This window comes from Protopterus annectens, chromosome 6.part0, assembly GCF_019279795.1.
Source record: "Protopterus annectens isolate FY-2018-M chromosome 6.part0, PAN1.0, whole genome shotgun sequence".
In the NCBI taxonomy this organism is placed as follows: domain Eukaryota; kingdom Metazoa; phylum Chordata; order Ceratodontiformes; family Protopteridae; genus Protopterus; species Protopterus annectens.
In genome coordinates this window covers 1,995,958,604-1,995,975,015 of record NC_056737.1, presented here as the reverse complement: position 1 = coordinate 1,995,975,015, position 16,412 = coordinate 1,995,958,604, and the positions used below count along the sequence as shown (strand labels likewise).

Here is a 16,412-nt window from a genome sequence, read left to right as displayed (position 1 = left end):
TGAGATTTGCTCATTAAAATTGTGCAGCTCTCCATAACAAATTAAATGCATCAAACCAAGTCTTCATTTAATTAAAAGCTGTGGAAATCTTGCTTGCAAGGTGATAACTTTGTGCAGTGAAGACATTAATTTCAAGTAGGGTTTTTCTCATGCTTGGAACTTTTTTTTTTTTTGCTAGTATCTCAAGCACTTTGCATAATAAGTGCTTGTGTTTTCTCTCTTTCTGTGAGAGGCAGAATGTTGTGAAATAGCCAGTGTCTGGTGTACTGGAACAGAGTATGCTTGTCTGGCAATGTTCTGCTGTTTAGCTTGGGCAGCACAGTGGTACAGACATTAGCACTGCAGCCCCACAGCTGTTAGTTTTCAGTTCGGCTGTCAGTTAGTGCCTTCTTTGCAAAATGTGCTTGTTCAGCATGTGTTCATATTTGTAATTGTCAGGTTCTCTGGTTTATTCTGTGTCCCATAGTATGCCAAAGGTGAATGGAAGAGTCCCCCACCACCAACTGCCTAAAGGTGTACTTGTTTGTTTGTCTTTGTGTCCACTGCAGTGGGCTGGTGCCCCCTCTGGGGTAAATTTTGCTGCCTTGTACCCACTGATTGCTGGGATATGCTTTGCCTCCCCAATGACCCTGAATTGGCCAAATGGTTAATGGGACAATGAATCGACAGGCTAGCTTGTTGTACATGTACATACCCTACCTCAGAGTAGTGGTACATCAACAAATTAAGGAAGGGAGCTACTATAGAGTTAAGTGCCTTTCTGGAATGAATTTCTTGCAACATTGTTTAATACATTTTTGTAATAATACAGAACCAGTAATAAGTAAATATTTTTTTTCTTCAATTTCGGTGTTTGTGCCAACATATGGTTTTAGTGAACTGGAAAGGATTAAGAGATTGGATGTTATTTGACTGTATCTGGTGAAAAGGTATTTGTTGGAATAATCGTGTAAGGCCGAGTTGCACAGATTGTCATTGTTTGTGGCTAGGACAAATATTGATCTCTAGTACGCTACTAGATTTCCTAAAAGGTGGTAAGTAGATAGTGTAAGTATATAGTGGGTGAGAGGAGTAAACAGTTGTCATGATATAGGTATTTTTGCATTCACCATGGGACAATTCTTCTTTGATTTTTATCAGTTACTTCCATAAAGTCATGTATATTTTCCTCTATGAAAAAATATAGATTCTGAAGATGTATCTGTGGTACATAGGGGTGGAGCCTTATCCCTGCCAGCAGCAACCATGTTTTGTGGAACAGGCCTGTAGATGTTAAGAACTGTCCAGGGATGTAGGACTTGAGTGAGCAATGCTAAGTCACCATCTTGGTGGAGGTTTGTGAAGGGACTGGTTACTAGGTTACTAAGCTAGGTTAACAAGTTCCCAGAAATAAAGGATACAGAAGCCACTAATCACAGAAAGAGCCAATGCAGATGCGTACATGAAGGGCACCACTGTGTGCATGTGCCGATAGGGGAGCAAATGGACCCATGGTGTTATATTGAGGTGGGGGCAGGAAGATTAGACGGTGGGGCTGATGAGACAAAAAAAAAAACGAAATATTTACTGAGGCTTTTTAGATTGCAAATTACTGCCACACAACATTCTAATGCTGTGGTTTTCATCCACAGATAAATTAACAAGAATGAGTTCATAGTAAAACAGCAAGTCTGGCTTATTGAAGAGTGTTTATCTTAAATGTAATGTCTAAACATAGTGATATTGCTTGCATAAAATGTTAACACAAGTAATCCTAAAAGTATCATTGTTGCAGGGGGTTTGTTTTTCTCTCTCTCTGTGCCGTTCAGCTTCCATCACCAAGTATACTAACTCCAGCAGGGTTACATGAATCCAAAGTGAAGAGAAAGTATAATTTACAGAAAATGTTGCGTTTCTCATTACTTTGTCATCTAATCTAAGATTCAGTAGTTTATACACAGTACAGAATGTGTGATAAAATAGAACACGACAAAACCAGCTGTTAAAGTGCATGATTTTGACAGAACAAGTGGTCTCTAAATGAGACACAGAGTTCCCAGAAAGAACTATATTTGCAACAAGAGTGTAGTTAATATAATGGACTTGTCAGGTGGCATCTGGGTGAGAACCTTTCTGGATTCAAAGGTACATCCTCATACACTGTGTATTGTTTATATCTGGCAGTGCTACTACAGACATGTGGGTGCTAAATACTGTCATGCAGAAATGGCATCTAGTTGCATTTCTCTTCCTAATATGCAAATCTAAAAAGCACTAGCTGAGGTCTAAAATGAAATATGGCATCCTCCTTAAATGAGATGCAAAACAACCAAAAAAAATGCATCTGAAAAGTAAAATAATCACCTCACCTCAACCAATCAGACTATCATATATATATATATATATATATATATATATATATATATATATATATATATATATTGCAGCCAAGATTGCACTGACTCAGACAAGAGAGAAAACATTCAAAAATGAAGAAACTCCCTTTTTCCATTTTCTCCAGATCACTTGACCTTACATTAAAGTACAGCATGCATGACATAATAAACTGACATCCAGAGGTGTGAGCAGCAAATGAAAGCAGTCATACTTAAGCTGGGTTTGAGATCCATCAGAGGAGCACATGAAGCACACTAATTCTTCCACTAGTTCTTGTTGTACTTCTTTTGCACGTAAAGTCACATAACATGACTATACAGTGAACGTTCTGAGAATTTGGTCAGACTGTGCTGCTCAGTTTGTCTGTGACTGTCCAGCTGATACGACCGAGCCTCAAGAATACTTCACTCAGCAGGCAGTCCAATCTTAAATCTCTGGCAAGCAGTGGCAGCTTGTTGAGATTTTATAAAGAATAATGCAAGACAGATGTAAAGCTTTCGTTTAACTGAAGAAAGGTTCTTACCCTGAAAGCTTTGCATCTGTCTTGCAGTATTCTGCATTAAAAACTTCGTGTTTGGCATTTACAGAGTCTGAGTTTTTTGAAGTTAGTTTGGTTTTGGTACTTCAGATTGTTTATCACAATGTGCTATCCATTTTTTTAGCCAGCTTGTTCATATATTCCCATGCTCTTCTGTTTGGTATGTCCATGCCTTTTCTGACTGGTTTTCAGTTATTGATGCTAAAGGAGGAAGACCAGTAGTGGAAGGAAAGGTGCTGTCATTTGAACATTGTAGAAGCATCTCGTATATGGAAAATGTGCTTTGCCTTTAATTTTGCATATCACCTTGCTAAAATGTACCTCATCCTTTTTTCAGCCAACTTCTTAGAAGGGAGAAAATCTTAAGTCTTCTTTTTCATTAATGTTTTTGAGGTCCTAGCTGTGACTACAGTGGAGATATGACCCAAGTTTAAATGGTGGCTTGAATGTTTCAAGAACTGGATGGCTGGCTGGCACCAGCTTGTCCATCCTGGGAGGAATGATGGTTCCACCATTCAGATTGCCACCTGCAAGCAAGAGCTTGCATGCCACTGAAAAGGTCAGGGCTGTTGACATTGGCTTGACAGACCCAAAGTAGTAACAGTATCCATCAAAGTATGAGAGTGCTAGCACACACCCCCACAAGGGGTAGGTGTGGGATGCCCTGTGATGATGCAGGTGCTTGTGAGAGCCCATGCCACTTCTGTGGCTTTCCGGTTTATAACCATTAAGGTTGGTTGTCTTGTCACTGTACCGGGGATTCCCACTGTAGGAGAGTGAATGGACCTAAGATATATTGGAGGGACTTGGTGGGTATATGCACAGGCAAAAAAAGTGAAAAATAGAGAAATGTTTTTCAGATTAAAAGATGGCTTTTATACCAATGTATGTTTTTTTATTTTTTTTGGTCCAAGTTACTACCTTTTCTGTATGACTTTTGATAATAAATGACAAATGACTATTAGAGATGGAATAAAAAAGCAGAAGCATTTTCTTCTTCTTTTCAACCCTGAAAAAATATAGTTTCTTTTCAGGATGTCAGCACTTAAGAGAAACCGAGCTTTGCATCCAATGTAACGCTTGACAACTTAACTTGGGAGATGTTGCTTGTGCTTTGATAGATCTGCTAATGTCTCTCCTTTGATAGTCACATCGCCACAGTAATCAGGAAGTCCTTCTACGTGGCACTCCTCATCATAAAAGGGTTCTCATCCAGGAAAAAAGAGGTCAGTGTTCCCCTCTACTTGTCACTCATTAGACCCATTATAGAATACAACGCCCCTTTTGGAATGTACCTCACAAGACATCTGCAGCAGCTGGAAAGGCCACAGAAGTACCTCACAAAGAGGATTACTGGCCTCAAACAAATGCCCTACCCGTAGCATATCGCCTACTCCGAGGTGATCTCTGCCTAACATATAAAGCTATGTCAAACCCCGAGCTGTTGGACATGCTACACCTAAAGAAATCCCAATCCCTCCAAGCTACACGCTCTAGGGACCTAAACCTTGTCACCACAATAAACAGGACATGCTGGAGGGATAGACTCCTGTCCCAGAGACTTCCTATACTCTGGAACAAGCTACCCATCTATGTCAAGCAAAGTTCTTCATTAGCACTCTTCAAGAAAAATCTTGATGAGTGGATTGGAAATAGGAAATACACCCAGGAATCACTTCTGTGTCACTGCTGGACAGTGGCACAGGAAAATAACTTTCTTAGGTGGCTTAAGCTATGGTACCTTGCTGGCTAGGCTTACGTAGGCCCTTGGGCCGATAGCCTAGTTACCTACCTATGAATCATTAACAAAATCTTTAGCATTGTCCTGGGCCTTATTATTGAAGGCTTCTTTGGACCAGTGACTTAAAAGATTCCAAATTTCATGCTAACCATTTTGGTTTACATTCATTGAGTGTCATTGCACTGTCACCATATATTTAGTGGATGAGCTACATAATTATATGTATATAAGCAAACCTTCTCTTCAGACCTGCAGGTTACAGTTTCTTCTGTTACCATAATGCTTATATTTCCCCAGTCCTACGTAGTGATCTGCAAAGCACAGTGTAAATTATGTTGTACATTCTGGCAAGGTATGCAGCTATATCATAATATAAGGCCTCTGTTATATCTAAATATAAGTTCTTATATCGTTCTGGAAGCTTCTTGCCTTCATCCCTAGAGTCCTTTGAGAAGGAACTATTCTCAGGGGTGGATTGTTCTCCTTAGCTTCTACTTACTAGAGTATGTTCTTCTGGTTCCCTGTCTTCCAGGGAGGGAATTTGTGTGTTCCCAACCAAGAACTTCACTGCTAAGAATCTCTTCTGCTGAAGAGGAAAAAAAAAACATTGGTAATTCCAGTACAAGGTAGTTGTTTGAATGTAAGGTTTAAATGGCAGAATCTCTTAACTTTCCTTTTGACTCACTTTTGTTTTTAGGTAATAAAGACTATGTAAACATAGCATTTCTGGAGCATTTCTCCCCGGGCCTTCGCTGAAAACAGACTCTGTGGAACCTAGTCGGACTTTCCCGGTCAACAAATGATAAATAAATAAATAAATAAAATGTAAATTACTCTAAAACTGTTGTGTTACAAAAATATGTGACTATTTACTGTATTACAATAAATGTGCTATTGTAATTATTGATCTGAAGTAGGTACTTCATTTGTCAGCAACCTTTGGGTCTTGGATCTGACCTCGGATCCGAGCCGGCAACTTATTTCATAGCTTAGAGATCCGAGCTCCTAGCTCCTCCCCTTACCCATAATCCCCTGCCAACTCTGACTGACCTCAGATCTAGTTTGCCGCTCTTGCGTACGCTTCTAGATTCCTGAGCTCCTGGCGTGTGGTAGTTAAGTGACAACTTTTTTGTTCTAAAAATCCATATGTTTCACATTTTATTTATAGTAACTGTTTGCGTGTGGTTAGATTCCCTTTTTGTCAGTGTACCTTTATTTTTTTTTAGTGTAATTCCTCCCCCTCCTTTGCTGGTGCGTAGTGTGTGTGTGTGTGTGTGTGTGTGTGTGTGTGTGGACTGTTGTGTGTTGGGGCCTAGTCTATGTGAGGTAGTTTAGTCATAGTTTTAAATCTTTTTTGTTGTTAAAAAAAAAAAAAAAACTATGTCGGAGGCCCCAAAGCCTATCTTCTCAAAGTGCACCGAGTGTGGCCATAAGCTTTCACCGGCGGATGGCCACACTCGGTGTGTTCGGTGCCTTGGGGTTGAACACCTCTCCTCTGAGTGTTCTATTTGTGTGGGGTTCAACCCCAGGGCACTGAAAGACCATAGGTCGAAGCTGATCCTGGCGGGACTTTTGCCCTCGGATCTGGCTTCGGCTTCCGGTACTCCCGTGACACCACCCCAGTCCTCGGTGGCGGCCACTCCTGCCTCCCTCCCCCCGGCCGGGACTCAAACTCCCACTGCTGTGCCAGGGGAGAGGGAGGCCAGGAGGGAGAAAAGGAGGGAGAAGCACCACAAGCGGCAGGCCGAGGCCTCCGCTTCGGCCCCCCCAGCTAAGCGGGCTTCTCCCTCCACGGCTTCCAGGTCTCCTCCTCCTCTGCTCTGATCCCCGTGCTTTTCTTCGGGACCTGAGCAGGAGGAGACCCGATCTCCGTCGAGGTCATCGAGGCGCCACTCCTGGCCCGCCTCGGTGGCCTCATCGAGATCTACCTACAACCTTTCGGATGCGGACTTGGACCGGATGATGCGAAGGTTCATCCAGGCCCAGCTGCAGATGGGAGTGCTCATGCCTCCCCCCCCCCCCTTCGGGGTGGAGCTCAACACCTTTTTTTGCCCCGATAGCTCCTTCTCCGACCCGCTTTTCGGGTTCGGAGCGTACGGAGCCGGGCAGCGTTGGAGCCGGGGGTGGTTCGGCGCCGACAGTACTGGGTACTTCGGATCCAACTCTGCCCTCGAGTCTGTCGGGTCCTTCCTTGTCAGATCCGTGCTCTCGGAGCCGTGGGCCAAGCTTCGGATCTGTGGGATTCTGTGTGCCTTCGGCTTCGTCCGGGTCGGAGCACACGGGTCCTTCGGATACGATGGTCTCGGCGCCGGTTCCGATCCCCTCATTGGATCTGAGTGGGAGTCGACTTTCGGATCCCAGAGAGAGCGACTCCCCCACGGCCTTTGATGCAGTGGAGAGGGCTCTGTTGAGGGCATCCGGACCCCCGGCTCTTGCTTCGGCTCCATCCCGCACTCCCTCTCGGCTGAGTCAGGCTTCCAGCACCCGGCCTCAGTGACAGCCTGCTTCATTGTCTCAGGTCGTTCCCTTGGAACAGGTCGTTGCTGGTGAGACCTCCTCAGACAGCCCCCCCCCCGAGGATGTGCCTCATAAGCACAAGTGTAAGAGGAGACACGTGGACTACCAGAGTTCTTAACAGAAGACACGGACTTGGATGAAGGGGAAGGCTCCCCTTGGTCACCCCCCGAAGATGTCTCCTTTGGAGACATCATGGAAATGCTCAGGATTGGGGGGGGGGTCTGTCCCCAAGGCTTCCTCCGACGAGTCCGTGTTCCTGGAGGCATTCGAAGCAGGACCGTCTACCTCTTGGGTGTCCCCTCCGGCCGACCCCCTGGTTGACCTTATTACCACCAGGGTGTGGAAGGAGCCGGACACTGTGGAGCCAGTTCCCAAACACCCCGATCGAATTCTGAGCCCCCCTGCGGACAGATCCCACTGGAGCAAGGGTCCCCCCGTAGATGCCATGTTGACGGCGGCAGCCACCAAGAGGGAATTGGCTCAGGAGAGTCCCTTGGTCCATCCACCGAGCAAAGAGTCCCGCTCTATGAATCGCCTGGGGAGGCGGGTTTTTAGTTCAGCGACCTTCTCAGTAAGGTCTCTGAACTTATATGGCACACATTATCAGGATGCAGCGAGACCTTATCAAAGAGTATGCTGCTTCCCCCCTGGAGTCCATGTCGGCAGAGGACAAGCAATTGTACTCCACTCACATGGCCACTCTAAGATCGATATCTAATACCTCTATGCGGTTGTTGTCCCATGCTACAGAGGGAGCCGGTAGAGCCAGCGGAGCAGGCCTAGTCATGAGGCGCCAGGCCTGGCTCCGACATTATGACTTCGCGGAACCCTTTAAGGCGTCATTTGCAAATGCCCCTTTTGATGGTTCTGCCTTATTTGGCAAGACCATTCGCGACACTTTAGTCCAGAGCAAAAAGGACGGGAAGACGTTGTCTGTCGTCGGAGTCCGCTTCTCTGCTCCCCAGAGGTCCTTCTCCAAAAACCAAAAGGGACAGAAGAAGATGTGGTTCCGGAAATTGCAACATTTCCAGCCTGCTCCAGCCAACCAGTCCTTCCGTGGCAGAGGAGGACAAGGAGGACGCCGCCCTAGAGGCAGAGGGGGCCCGAAGAATTTTTGGTCCAGAGAACCTTTCTCTGACTAACCCACGCAACAACCCTGAGGGGTTGCCCGACTGCTCCATTCTGGAGGCAGTTGGGGAGCATTTCTCGAAGCACCTGGCAGCTTGGGAGTCCATCACATCAGATCGCTGGGTGCTTCGTATCATATCCAGAGGTTACCAAATTCCCATATATCATGTCCCCAGAACCAAAAGCCTCCCCGATGTACCACCCGATCAGAGGGAGGCAGCAGCTGCAGAGATCCAGCAGCTGCTAGAAAAAGGAGCCATCCAACCTGTCCCCCCAGACCAGCTCAGATTAGGGTTTTACTCCAGGTTCTTTCTGGTGCCAAAAAAGACGGGGGACTTGAGACCAATCCTAGACCTCTCCCTTCTGAACCTGTCGGTAACCAAAGAAAAATTCCGAATGGTCACTCTTCAATCCATTCTCCCCCTACTGCGGGAGAACGACTGGATGTGCTCTATAGACCTCAAGGATGCGTACTACCACATTCTTATGGACAGACGATCCAGGAGGTTTCTCCGCTTCCGGCTAGGAGCCAGTCACTACCAGTTCAGGGTCCTTCCCTTTGGTCTCACCACAGCCCCCAGGGTGTTTACCAAAGTATTAGCAGTGATAGCGGCCCACCTGAGACTCCAGGGAATGCAGGTGTTTCCATACCTGGACGACTGGCTCCTGACCGCCCCGACAAGGCATCTACTTTGCTCAGCGAGGGACTACTTCCTCTGGTTGGCCCCCCAGCTGGGCATCACCATCAACATGAACAAATCCTGTCTTGCTCCTACCCAGGTGATAGAGTTTATAGGGGCCAAATTGGACACAAGAAATCTCCTAGCATTTCTGACCGCGGAACGTCTTCAGAACCTGAGGCTGCATGTGCAGGCCATCCTCCAATCTACAGCTCCACCGGCGGGATTGGTCCTGAGGGCTATAGGCTCCATGGCGGCAGCAATTACTCTTTTGCCATTGGCTCGTCTGAATATGAGGGTGCTGCAATGGACCCTTCAAGTCCAATGGTCGTTTCATCGTTACCCCCTCAACCATCCTATTTCCATCAGCAAGGCGTGCACGGCTCTCGTATGGTGGCTCCAATCCCCGGATCTCCGTACGGGACGTCCCTTCTCCATGCCTCCTCCCCTCGCCACGGTGACCACGGACGCCTCTCGCCTCGGGTGGGGGGTATTGCGCAGGCAATACAGTCCAAGGCACGTGAAACGACACAGAGACCTCCTTGCATATCAATGTCCTGGAGATGAGGGCGGTGCTATTGGCGTTGCAAGCACTACAGAACCTTCTTCTGGTAGGGACTATTGCGATACAGACAGACAACATGTCAGTGGTCTGGTACATCAATAAACAGGGGGGAACCAGGTCCTATCCTCTTTGTTGAGAGGCCATGAGAGTGTGGGAATGGGCGATTTCTACCAACCGCTTTCTTGTTGCAACTCACATTCCGGGACGGTCCAACATACTGGCGGACAGACTCAGCCGCACCTTCCTTTCCCCTTACGAGTGGTCTCTCAACCCCCAGGTAGCGAAGAAAATTTTTGCCGTGTGGGGGCAACCCTGTTGCGATCTCTTCGCCTCTCCCTCAAACACGAAATGCAACAGCTACTTCGCTCTAATTCCCCCCGTCGGGGAATCCCCGAGAGACGCTCTGGTGCATGCTTGGCCCCCCGGTCTACTTTATGCCTACCCTCCTCTGCCCCTGATGCTGAAACTCATACAGAAAGCCAGTCGATTGGGGAGCAGGATGATCCTCATTGCCCCATTCTGGCCTCGTCAAATGTGGTTCCCTTACCTGTGGTCTCACCTGGTTAAATCCGCCTTGGATTCTAGATCCCCTCCCGGATCTAATATCTCATCCCCTAGGCCTCCCGATCCCAAATCTGGACAACCTCAAGCTGACAGCATGGCTGCTCCAGTTCCACTCCTAGTCAGGACTCCCAGAATCTCTTCACCGGTTAAAGCCATTCTCATAGCAGCACATAAACCTTCCACTAGGAAAGTCTATCGTAGTAAGTGGAAACGCTTCTCCATCTGGGCGGAGAATAATAACTTAGACCCCTTCACAGCCCTGTTACGTCTGTCTTGGAGTTCCTTACAGGTCTGTTCCATCAGGGGGCTAGCTGCTCTATGGTCAAGGTTCAAATAGCAGCTATTTCTTATTACCATGTGGGGCATGAATCAGGCCCCTTGATTACAGCGAAATTGTGTAAGACCTTTATCAAGGGTACTTTCTTTCTCAGACCTCCTATCAGTGAAATTGTACCCCCTTGGGATTTAGCTCTAGTTTTACAGGCCTTGACAGCTCCCCCTTTTGAACCAGCTGCCTTGGTCAATCTTAAGTACCTTTCTTGGAAAACGGCGTTCCTAGTCGCTATTACTTCGGCGAAAAGAGTTTCCGAGCTTCAGGCCCTTTGTGTGAAACCCCCATACTTGGCCTTTCATCAGGATAGAGTGTACCTCAGGACCAGTCCTTCTTTTCTTCCCAAGGTGACTTCAGAGGCCAATATCAATCAGTCCATTAACCTACCAGTTTTCTTCCCTAAGTATCAGAACAAGGGAGAATACAAACTTCATTCCTTAGATGTGCACAGACAACTGCGCTTCTGCATTCACAGGACTGCTGGTCATAGGCAATCCGACCAGTTCATTTCCTTTTCCAAATTTAACCTAGGTAAATCTGTCTCTAAGATCACTTTGTCACGATGGATCTCACAGTGTATTCTCTTGGCCTATGACACTTCTGGGAGGCCTGCACCTCAGGGAATTCGTGCGCACTCTGCTCGTTCCGTATCTACCTCTGCAGCCTTTAGATCTAGAGTTCCACTGGATGATATTTGTTCCACAGCCACTTGGGCCTCATCTCATACATTTATCAAACATTATAAGCTGGACATTATCTCCAGAGGGAGAGCGTCCATTGGCTCTGCAGTGCTCCGGAACATCCTTCCATGATGGCCACCCAAGATTCAGGTAGCTGGGGACTCTGTCCCAAAGGTTGCTGACAAATGAAGTACCTACTTCAGATTAAGAAGTTATGTACTCACCATAACGTTCCATCTGAGTAGGTGACTTCATTTGTCTGCAACCATTCCCCCCCCCCCTCCTTCCCCCTGGCCCTCAGAAATGTTCTTGTTTCTGTATGTCCTTCTATTATATCCTTCGGGATGTATTAGCCTTCGGCTTTTTTGTATACGGGCAAACTTGATCTGAGGTCAGTCAGGGTTGGCAGGGGATTATGGGTAAGGGGAGGAGCTAGGAGCTCGGATCTCTAAGCTATGAAATAAGTTGCCGGCTCGGATTCAAGACCCAAAGATTACAGACAAATGAAGTCACCTACTCAGATGCAACGTTATGGTGAGTACATAACTTCTTATTTCATGGAGCTTTTCTGCTCGGGCCTTTGCTGAAAATGGGACTGTATGCCCAGTTGGACTATCACTTCGTAAACAAATGGCAATAAATGAATTAATTAAAGATCATTGTAAAAGAGACCTGGAATATTCCTGAATGCCCTTTCTGTCTTCTTGCCAAAGCAAAGAGAAGTCCTTCCCAAAGATGATAAATTTAATGATCATAATTTTTCTTCCACTTCAGCTGGAATTTAAAAACAAGCATTTTCTTTATTGATTTTGTCCTTAGAATTTTTTTTTTCTTTTCAAGATGTCAGCACTTAGAGAGAAAGATCTCCTGCAAAGAGTCCTCAAAAATTTCCTGAATGTGTCCTTTTGTTCCTGCTGATGAAGTCGTTTTAGATTTACCACTTGAGAAGAATTTCTGTAGATTAACCATTCAGCTCAGGTGTCCCAATGTTTGGACAGGTTGCAGAAAGTTAACCTTAAACAGAAGTCAGATGCCATCTCTTGACAGACACTAAAGAAGCCACTGAGGTTTCTAGAATGTCTCAGTGCCATCAATGATAGGATGCTTTTATGGCATGATTCTTGAGAGCCATTCATAGCTCCATGTTTTGAGCTTCTGTACCAAGGCAAAAATAATGACACATTTTCCTTCTTCTGCATTGACTATTCAATTGGGTATCTTCTGATGATGCATTTTCCTGTCTGCCAGGGGACCATCATCCAGTTTATCTTCAGAGCAGTCTTTGTTCCTGTTTTCTTTCTACAATCATTAGTGCTTGTCTTTGTAAACAAAGAAGCTTCAGCAAAATAAATGGGCATACCCTTCATACTCTAGTATTTTATACTGCTTTTACAGAATGATTGGACTTAGCTACACTGTCTTCTTTATGGATTGTTTAGTTTCAGGCAGTTCATTATTCTCCTTAGAATGTGTGTTGTGAGTTTTTTATTGCGTTAATGTTAGCACAAAGTTTTCTGGGATCATATGGAGAAGAGAAAGGCTCAAAGAGCTTCCTTATTTTGCTTCTCAGAAGAAACACTAAAAAGCCCCCCCCCCCCCCCCCACAATTAGAAGGTTGAAAGAAACACCGTCCTATGCAATTTTCAGTGGTTTGAAGAAAATTCTGAAAGAAAGATGGTGTAGATTCTGATGTTCCCTAGGCTGCTTCTTGAGCCTGCAAGGCGGAGTATGGGAGGGTCCCTTCAGTCCTTTTAATACCTGTTGACCCCATGTAGAAGACCCAGAAATTGGTTGCTCTTCAGCCCTTTGATATCCAGTGGACCCGTTTTTGCAGAAACAAATGTGTTTGGAGCTTGTGTTGAGATCAGTGTCAAACCCAGTAGAGGCCCTTTCATGTCTAGTGTCATCTCTGAGAAAATGCTTTCTCAGGTGCTGAGATCTCATTTCTTGATCCCTGGCTTTCACCTCTAACAAGTTACAGCAATCATTGTCAAGTAAATGTGGGTATTCTATTATGACGCTGTGGTTAAGGGAGGTCTCTCTTTTCTTAACTGAAGCAGGAATGGGACTCTGTAGATCAGGAGGCATTTAACTTTGTCAAATAAGGGAGTAAGTCATCCCATTTGTTAGCGCCACAATGCGTGACCCCTTCAGCTTTAACAAGATATTCAGTCTAATGAAATCATCTGTTGACTCTTTTGTGGCTCCTTTGCCCTCTCCCGTGTATGTCTGAATCAGTACATTGACAAGAAGGATGAGGACCCTTGGATTATAGCCTACAGTTAGTTTGTATCAGGAATGGGTGTCATCTGGATTTAGCTGCTTCTGCCCTTAAGAAGATGGCCCCCTAACAAGTAGAATGATATCATGACCAAACATTATAGCAAAAATTCCTTTGCTTTAGTCCAGCATAGGTCCCGGAGACATAATTGCATTTAGACCCTACTGCCTGAGACTAAGGCTTTGGACCGGATTAGCAAAAGTATTTTTTTCTGCTTTGACAACTGAAAGGTCTTAGCCATAACATTTTCCATGTAGTAATTTCAGTCCTCCCTAGTGGTTTAGGCAATAGATACATTGACTGACTTGTTTTAATCTAGAATCCAGACAATCTGATGAAGACCTTTACAATGGCTTCTACAGCAGGCTTCCATGTTGGTTGCTGTAATCATTTGTGTCGATGTAGCTAGGGTAGTAGGCATAGGAGAGCACATATCTAGGAAGACATAGTTAAAGCTATCTTGTTAAGCTCAGAGATCAGACCATTAGAAGGACTTGTTGGTTAGACCTGGATTTCTTCATAGGTGTTTTGCTCACTAACCATCCTTCAGAGAAAGGCAGATCACTTTATAATTTCCTTTTCCTTGTTCTGAAGGGGACTGGAAACTTGCATCTCATTTTGTGCTTGAACAGCTTTAATGACCATGTCTTGTTTGTGAGGTTGCGATTGGTGACTCTCCATGTTTAAGTTTGCTTCCTCTTGTTGCCCGGATGGTACCTTCGGACATGGACACCTTCTGACATGTCAGTATCTGGTGTCTACAGAGGAGACTCTTAATTCACTCTGTTTGTGCATCACATTTTAGTAACAAGCTGCCTTTCAGACTCTTCTGTACATTTCAAATGTATGTTTTGAGTTTAGGTATTGAAATAACATTGGTTTGTTATCGAATATTTGGTGTTTTTACAAATATACCAATGACAGTTAAGGGTTAAAACCAAAAAGTTTAAAGGACAGCTTTATTGCAATTAATTATGTGTTAATTGAAATGCATATTTAAAGGCTGTGTTTAGATGTGAAAAACTGACTCTGAAGATGCCCTACACAGGTGAAAGCACTTAGTTATTTGTTTTATTTTTTTACTTTGGTATCACCAGTGGTTTCATCATTTTACTAGTTATTCATTACTGTCTGGACCTTCTGACATGTCAGTATCTGGTGTCTACAAAGGAGACTCTTAATTCACTGTTTGTGCATCGCATTTTAGTAACAAGCTGCCTTTCAGACTCTTCTGTGCTTCCCACAGTAATTAAGAGAGTGTTGGCTGTTGTTGCAGATGATTTGCAGCCAAAATAACTTTACTTTTCTCCTCCATTACCCTGGATGACTGATGGTAGCCCATTTAGGTGGGGGGGCTCTAAGATAGTGCATTTGGCTTCAGCAGTCTCTATCCCCAGATCACTCTACATTAGGAAGAGTACTCTCTAAGCTTTACTGAAGGTATTGCCTGTAAGTAGAGCAAATTTGGGCACTCTGCTGTGTAAGCTGTTCCTCTCTGTACTGAAGGACCCAGAAGACCATAGCTATTTCCTGCTAGGTGAGGACACAGTGGAGGATCCCATCTCCGACCCTGCTGCATTTCTTGGACATGATGGCAGCCATGGTCTTCAAGCCTGTTTTCACCCACCTGAGCATGCCTGTGTTATAGCGAGTGTTGAGTTATCAGTGATTGAAGAGTCCCCATGTCCTCTCAGATCTTCTGCCTTCAGATGCTTGTTACTGAGCTGGTGGGCACTTTCGTACAACTCAGCCTGGGTCTTCCCTTCCTGAATCAGATCACTTCTTAGTTTCTGGTGATGAATGCTTCTTTTGTAGGTTGGAGAGCACGCCTTGGCTTCTTAATGGTTCATGGATGTGGAAACCTGAAAAGGAGCCTCAGTGTAAACAAACTTGAGCCAAACTCTGTGTTTCTCGTTATGAAAGTTCTAGAAGAGGGGAAATGACAGCAGTGCCTCTCCTGCTCCAGTTTGGAGTATGGTATATAAACAATCAGGGTGGCATGTGCTAGTACCCACTGTACAGAGAAACTGAGCATATCTGGTAGACAGCTGTAAAAGGGGCATTTCTGTAACAGCCATTCATGTTGCAGAAGTGAATTTGCTTATGGTGCCCCTGACCTGCAGTTCTAGCCCTTTCTGTGGAGCCAAGGATATGGCAATCTTATCTTGTCAGGATCTTCTCTGAGTGTGGATTCCAGCAGTTGGCATTTTTGCCACTCTGAGAGGCTGTATCCTTCCACCTTCTCAAGGTAGAAGGCTGATGTGTTACTTCTTTCTTGACATGGACAATTCCTGTATCCCTTTCTGCTGTTTCTTCTGAATGCAAATTTCACTGAAATCCTTGGAGAAGAAAGAACAATGTTTACATTTGTTGCCACAAGACTGTCTTGTGAATGCATTAAAGCAATACTGTGCAGCCCTGGATTGAAAATGAAAAAGTAGGGTCTAATGGGAACCACATACCCCCTACACACATACATAGGGATTTTGGGGGCTTGCCTCTCTAAAAAAGAAAATCACTAGTAGTTTTAAAATGAGTATGATTTATGGAATGTGTAGTTATTTTTGTGCACAACACATTTTCTGAATCTGGAAAATATTTTAAAGTTGTTTTTCCCCACTTTTGTGTTCTTTTTAATTCTTGCCATAGAAAGGGTGAAATGGGATATTCGGATTTTGTGAGCTGTGCTTTTTTTAATATCAGTCATCAATACTTTCTTTATTTTTATACCACTGAAAGACTTGAAATGATGTCATAAACCTCAATGGAAATCGTGATTGTTAGTATTTACTTTCCAGCAGGCTACTTTGATCATTGTCAGCTACTTCATTAACTGCCAAAGCCACATTTGTGATTCCCAGCTGTTCTTTCTTAAGCTGTTGAGGATTGAGCGCTATGCCCCCAACCTTTGCTGATTAATTGGACTTAGCCAAAATAATTTTGAACAATAAGGTCCACATATTCATTCTTGGGAGACTTCCTAGTTTCAACTTTGCTTAGTAGCAAAGAAC

The 16,412-nt window shown here is 44.8% G+C and overlaps 1 protein-coding gene across 1 annotated transcript in view; it reads left to right on the top strand.

The window, feature by feature from the left end:
- AGPS (alkylglycerone phosphate synthase) overlaps positions 1–16,412 on the top strand; it is a 1,624,661-nt gene that overhangs the window by 1,245,340 nt on the left and 362,909 nt on the right. The window lies entirely within an intron of this gene.